The sequence below is a fragment of the Sardina pilchardus genome, chromosome 9 (assembly GCF_963854185.1).
Source record: "Sardina pilchardus chromosome 9, fSarPil1.1, whole genome shotgun sequence".
NCBI lineage: Eukaryota > Metazoa > Chordata > Actinopteri > Clupeiformes > Clupeidae > Sardina > Sardina pilchardus.
In genome coordinates, this window is record NC_085002.1 from 2,325,903 (window position 1) to 2,330,902 (window position 5,000).

General features: G+C 43.2%; 1 protein-coding gene across 1 annotated transcript in view; it reads left to right on the top strand.

Annotated features, from left to right (window-relative positions):
• Nucleotides 1-182: 182 nt before the first annotated feature.
• The window catches only part of foxp4 (forkhead box P4), a gene marked incomplete at its 3' end in the record, with an annotated part of 69,192 nt that continues 64,374 nt past the window's right edge, over nt 183-5,000 (top strand). Inside the window, 1 exon segment of the mRNA XM_062545242.1 lies at nt 183-679.

Consider the following 5,000-nt stretch of genomic DNA (forward strand, 5'->3'; position numbering starts at 1 on the left):
GCAGGTTAAAAGATCACTGCCTTGAAGCGGCTGCCGCTACGCCACTCGCTTTGCACTGCGCGCGTTTGTTTTCGTGCTGCTGCAACTGGAGGCAGACGAGGGGAAATGTGGACGCGCACCTGTTTTAGATGAATTACGGTAGTCTAAACTGTCCCCCCGAACATATCCTACACAGACACAACCCGAGTAATTCAACACTGATTTCTCTCCGTATGAGCGAGGGACAGACGGGATGCAAAAAACTCCAGCGAGACTCATCACTTGGACTCTTGGAAAGGTGACATTTTGAATAAACAAGACAAAGACAGAACAACACGAGCGGGGAAGAAGACGCGAAGAGGCACAAAAGCCGCGTGCTTTTTCTCCATCAACTTCCAAGAAGCGCGACCATGCAGCCCGTGAGCTAGTGCCCGATTATTGTTTCGACTTATCACCAACTGAGTGATCAGTTTGAGAGAGGAGGCCAATAGAAGAGAAAGGAAGAACTAATAAAGACTGTTGCCGTTGAAAAGTAATGGTCCTGCGAGATCAATCTTAGATCAAGACTTTTTCCTTCTTTTCGCTGCTCATTTTTCAACGTTTTTGGACTCGCCGGGACATCTGACTAAACCTGGAAGCGAACTGCCCACATGGTCCAGCCCGTAGCGTGAAAGTTGAGTTCTTCAGAATATCCGAACAGGTTGATGCACTACTTATTTACTACTCTTTCTCCTTCTTCCTCTTCCTTCCTCTAGAATAATTTACTTGCTGTTGAAGGAAAATGTTTATGGTCACAAATATCCTAAGTAAGCCATCTACATTGTTGTTGATTTTCCTACCTTTGAACTGGAAGCTTTTGAAAACCTACTTGAGCGTGTCATTGTTAGGGATAAACACAATTGGCCTAACTAAATTAATAATAGGCTGATATCCTGTTGGCGATTAACTTACTTGTGAATTTATCGGCTTATAAACGTTGTAGCCTATTCCCGGCTATTAAATAGTCGAATTAAAACAGTGTGTGCGTAATTGCTAGTGTCTCAACCATTTCGGGGTAACTTTGAAGGGAAAATGCTCCGTAAACGACGGTGCTAACAAGTGCGGCATCGCCTCTTCTTTCACGCTTGAAGCCTATAGCCAAAATAATTGCATTTTCCCCCATGCCACGATGGAAATTAAACTGTGAGTGTAATATGACGAGTAAAACTTGGTGAAAAGTTGAAAATGAGGTCGGTGACAGAGCTCCCGTCCTTCCTCTTCAAAACTTGCTTGAGTGCTTTATTTCTTTGGGCAGCGGTGAAAAGTGCCGCTTTCAGTAGCTCAATGCCCGACTAGGACACACATTGTGCTCAGCAGCGGACAAGTTTTTTTTCTCTCTCTTATCAAATACGAACTATTAAATTATTCGGCTGTCCTTACATCAACAGCACACGTTTGCTCTCTACAAATGTTTTATCGTTTTGGAAATGCGCAAGAAATAATTTCTTCCTTTTCTTACACATCACTTCGCTTTTTAAGAGTCTGCACTTCAGAAGTCCTATTCAAAGTTGTGGGTCACGTTGTATGTCTACCGCTCAAAATGCACGGTCGAGACGTGGCTTCATAATTTAGAAAAATAAGAAGAGAAAAAACTATTAATTTCATTTGCGCTCAATATACCTTCGTATAGGGTTTCACATTGTGTTGTAGGCTACGCTCTGGTACCAAATTTTCCAGGTGGTTAAGCTTTGCTAAATAGGCTTGATGAGTTTCAGTCGCGGTAGGAACAGGGCCCCACAGTATCTCGTCGCTTTTGCGTTGACAATGAGATAAAGTCACTCTTGTCTGGGTTTTTATTTCACCTGAATTGTGCGAGAAAAACACATTTCCTGTTATCATCCTCAATCACTTGCTTCACCGCGGACTACAATCTTTTTTTTTTTTCAATTATTTAGTAGGTATGCGATATTAGACTACGTAATTATGACTCAAAAACGGAAAACAATGCCGTTCATTTAGATAAGATACTGTTGAAATAAGCATTCAAAATCTTTCGTCCTAATCAGTCAGATATAATTTAGCTGTAGTTTTATTGGAAACAATTTTAAAATGTAACTTGACACTGGATCATTTTGAATGTTGAGGCTGTAACCTAGATTAATATTAAAATGAAGGTCAAACTTAAAACATTAATCGGACCATTCAGGTCAAGTTACAATAAACATGGCTAAATCTTTCACTCTTTGCACTTGAAATAAAGCTTCGTGTAAGTGTCTTTTTATTTATGCTAGGCTATATGCTATTTTTTTTAAACTCGTCCTAAGAATGTTGGCCGCAAGATGCGCACCCTGTAGATTCAGGCGTCAGCTTCTCGTAAGCTGTTATCACTCATTTTAAACTTTCTTAATAAAGTCCGATATTTCCTGTGATAATATGATAATAACACATGACCATGTACAAGTAATTATTAATTCATACATTTTTCAAAAAGAAGCATCTCCTTTGTTTTATAATTAGTCTTTCCACAAATGTATTTTTGCAAATTGTTTATGGCGTGTTTGCTAATATTTTATGAATTGCTGTTGTTGTCATGTCATATTTATTTAACTTTGAGCGCACGTTTTGATCCTCTGTGAGCAAATATTCATCTGATTATGAAAATAACCACTGCAAATATATTCACCACCTGTAAATCACTCAAGCTGCGTTCATAACCTCCTTTTTGAGAACGGGAACGCCGCTCACAGGAGCCGTGACACCGTGATCAGTAGACTACCGCTCTACACAATCCAGAGATATTTGATTGACAATTAATTCATGTTCCCCTCGCCTATAGCCTATTTTATCCTGTCATAAAAAAAACATAAACACATGGCGTGATGTTTGAGTTGGCTGGTATTATTATTTGATTGATGCTGGATGGGTGAGCTGGCCCTATTAATTGTGTTTAGGGCTCTTTCCGGCTTGCCTGTGCAAATGTCTGTCAAGGCAGGAGAGAGTAGGAGGCTCAGGCAGCCGCGCTGTGCTGATGGTGTCTTCGTGCGTGACACTTTTAATTAAAACAGCTGACAAGAATTTAATAGAATACTGAGAGCAAATTATAGTGTTAAATTTATGGCTTATTGTTTTCAAAATCAGTCACACAAGGCCAGCTTAAGGTGCTCCAATGGAGAGAAAGGTGATTTGGAAGAGTGTGTGCGGGACACGGTGTTGGGGGCCCTTCTGCTGTTTGAGGCTGCGCTCAGAAAGGGGAATTCTGCCGGAATTCTGTTCTCAGTGACAAAGTGGAATTATTCTGTAATATTGTAAAGACTGTATCTAATAGGACTGGCATGAAGACCTGTGATTTAATATGTATGTAATCTGACTGCCTTCCACTACACACACACACACACACACAAACACACATGGATTCAGTTGATTTCCAATTATCCATGGTTTTTCCAGTGATACACCTTCCACTAAGAGGCTTTTCAAATTTATCATGTTTTCCAACAAATGTAAAATTAGGCAAATCAGATGTTTGGGTGGAGGTGTGTGTGTGTGTGTGTGTGTGTGTGTGTGTGTTCTGGTGAGCGTAAGAATGACATTCCTGGCCGGAGTGATTTGGCCTGAGGAGGTAGAAGTGTGTAGCGTTCGCACTGCTAGCAGAATGATTGGCCACTGAGAGAATGTGCGGCGGGTGAATGCTTCGCATCACCCATTGTGTCATCACAATAAAAAAGAATCAATAATCAATGATGTCATAAAGAGGGACAGTTCATGGCAGTTTCTCTGACTGAAGTGTAGCAGAGTGGCCTCAAAAAAAATACTTTCCTTCAAAAAGGTGTTTTGTTTCTCGTGAACACTACGAAGACATTTTTATACGGAACGGAACCTGTCTGCGTTGTCAGTGTAGAAAGAGTTTTTAAATCCTGATGCCCTGCATTCTTCATTTTGTACATTTCTTTTTTCCAAAATAAGCTGCAGGAATTTTCTAATAATTGCTTAATCTCAGAGAGCAGCACTGTCTCCTCCTGTCAGCTACATTACCAAATATTATTCATTTATTGTGCATTAGAAACGCATGATTTGTAGCTGCCAAAGGAATGCGGGGTGTGTGGTGTGTGTGTGTGTGTGTGTGTGTGTGTGTGTGTTGCGGCTATATTGGGGTTGCCTCGGGCATCTTGCTCACCTGGCTGTGTTGGGAAGATCTGGCAAGTTTAGAACTTGTTTTAGTGTTTTTTTCCCCTCTATGAAATTTACATGTGCAATGGCTTTCTCACCCCCACACCTCCCCCATGCGCACACACACACACACACACACACACACACACTCACACACACACACACACACACACACCTGGCCGTAGCTGGCTGTGCTGGGGAGGAGAGCGGTTCCTGAACACCTAGAGATCCACAGTGTGTGTTGTCTGTGTCCTCTCGCTCTAAATTCTGATGGAATCCTGTCGTGTGTGCTGGACAATAGCTTTACGTTTTTAATCTCCATCACGGACGGCGGGCGGTCGGTCGGGCGTTTGAGCGGGCGTTTGGGCGGGCGGTTTTGCGGGCGGTCGGGCGTTTGAGCGGGCGTTTGGACGGGCGGTTTTGCGGGCGGTCGGGCGTTTGAGCGGGCGTTTGGACGGGCGGTTTTGCGGGCGGCGGGGCGATGGCGAGGGCTTTCTGCTCGTCCAGAGGAGCGGAGAGACGGCTGCTGCTGGTGCTGGTGCTGCTGTGCACTCCACTCCCCCATTAGAGCCAACTGCTGCTGCTGCTGCTGCCGTTCAAAAAGTGTGTGTGTGTGTGTGTGTGTGTGTGTGTGTGTGTGTGTGTGTGTGTGTGTGTGTGCTGGTGCTGGTGATGCTGCTTCAAAACTAATGTGAAATGAGGAGTAAATGCATCTCATGGGCTGAAGTGTGTGTGTGTGTGTGTGTGTGTGTGTGTGTGTGGTGAGCTGGGAAGGCAAATGAAGATGTGTTGTGTAGGATTTGACCTGCTGTCTCGCTCTCCCGCTCTCACGCGCACAGAAAAGTCCAAACGATTTGAACTGAAATGTATTCTTC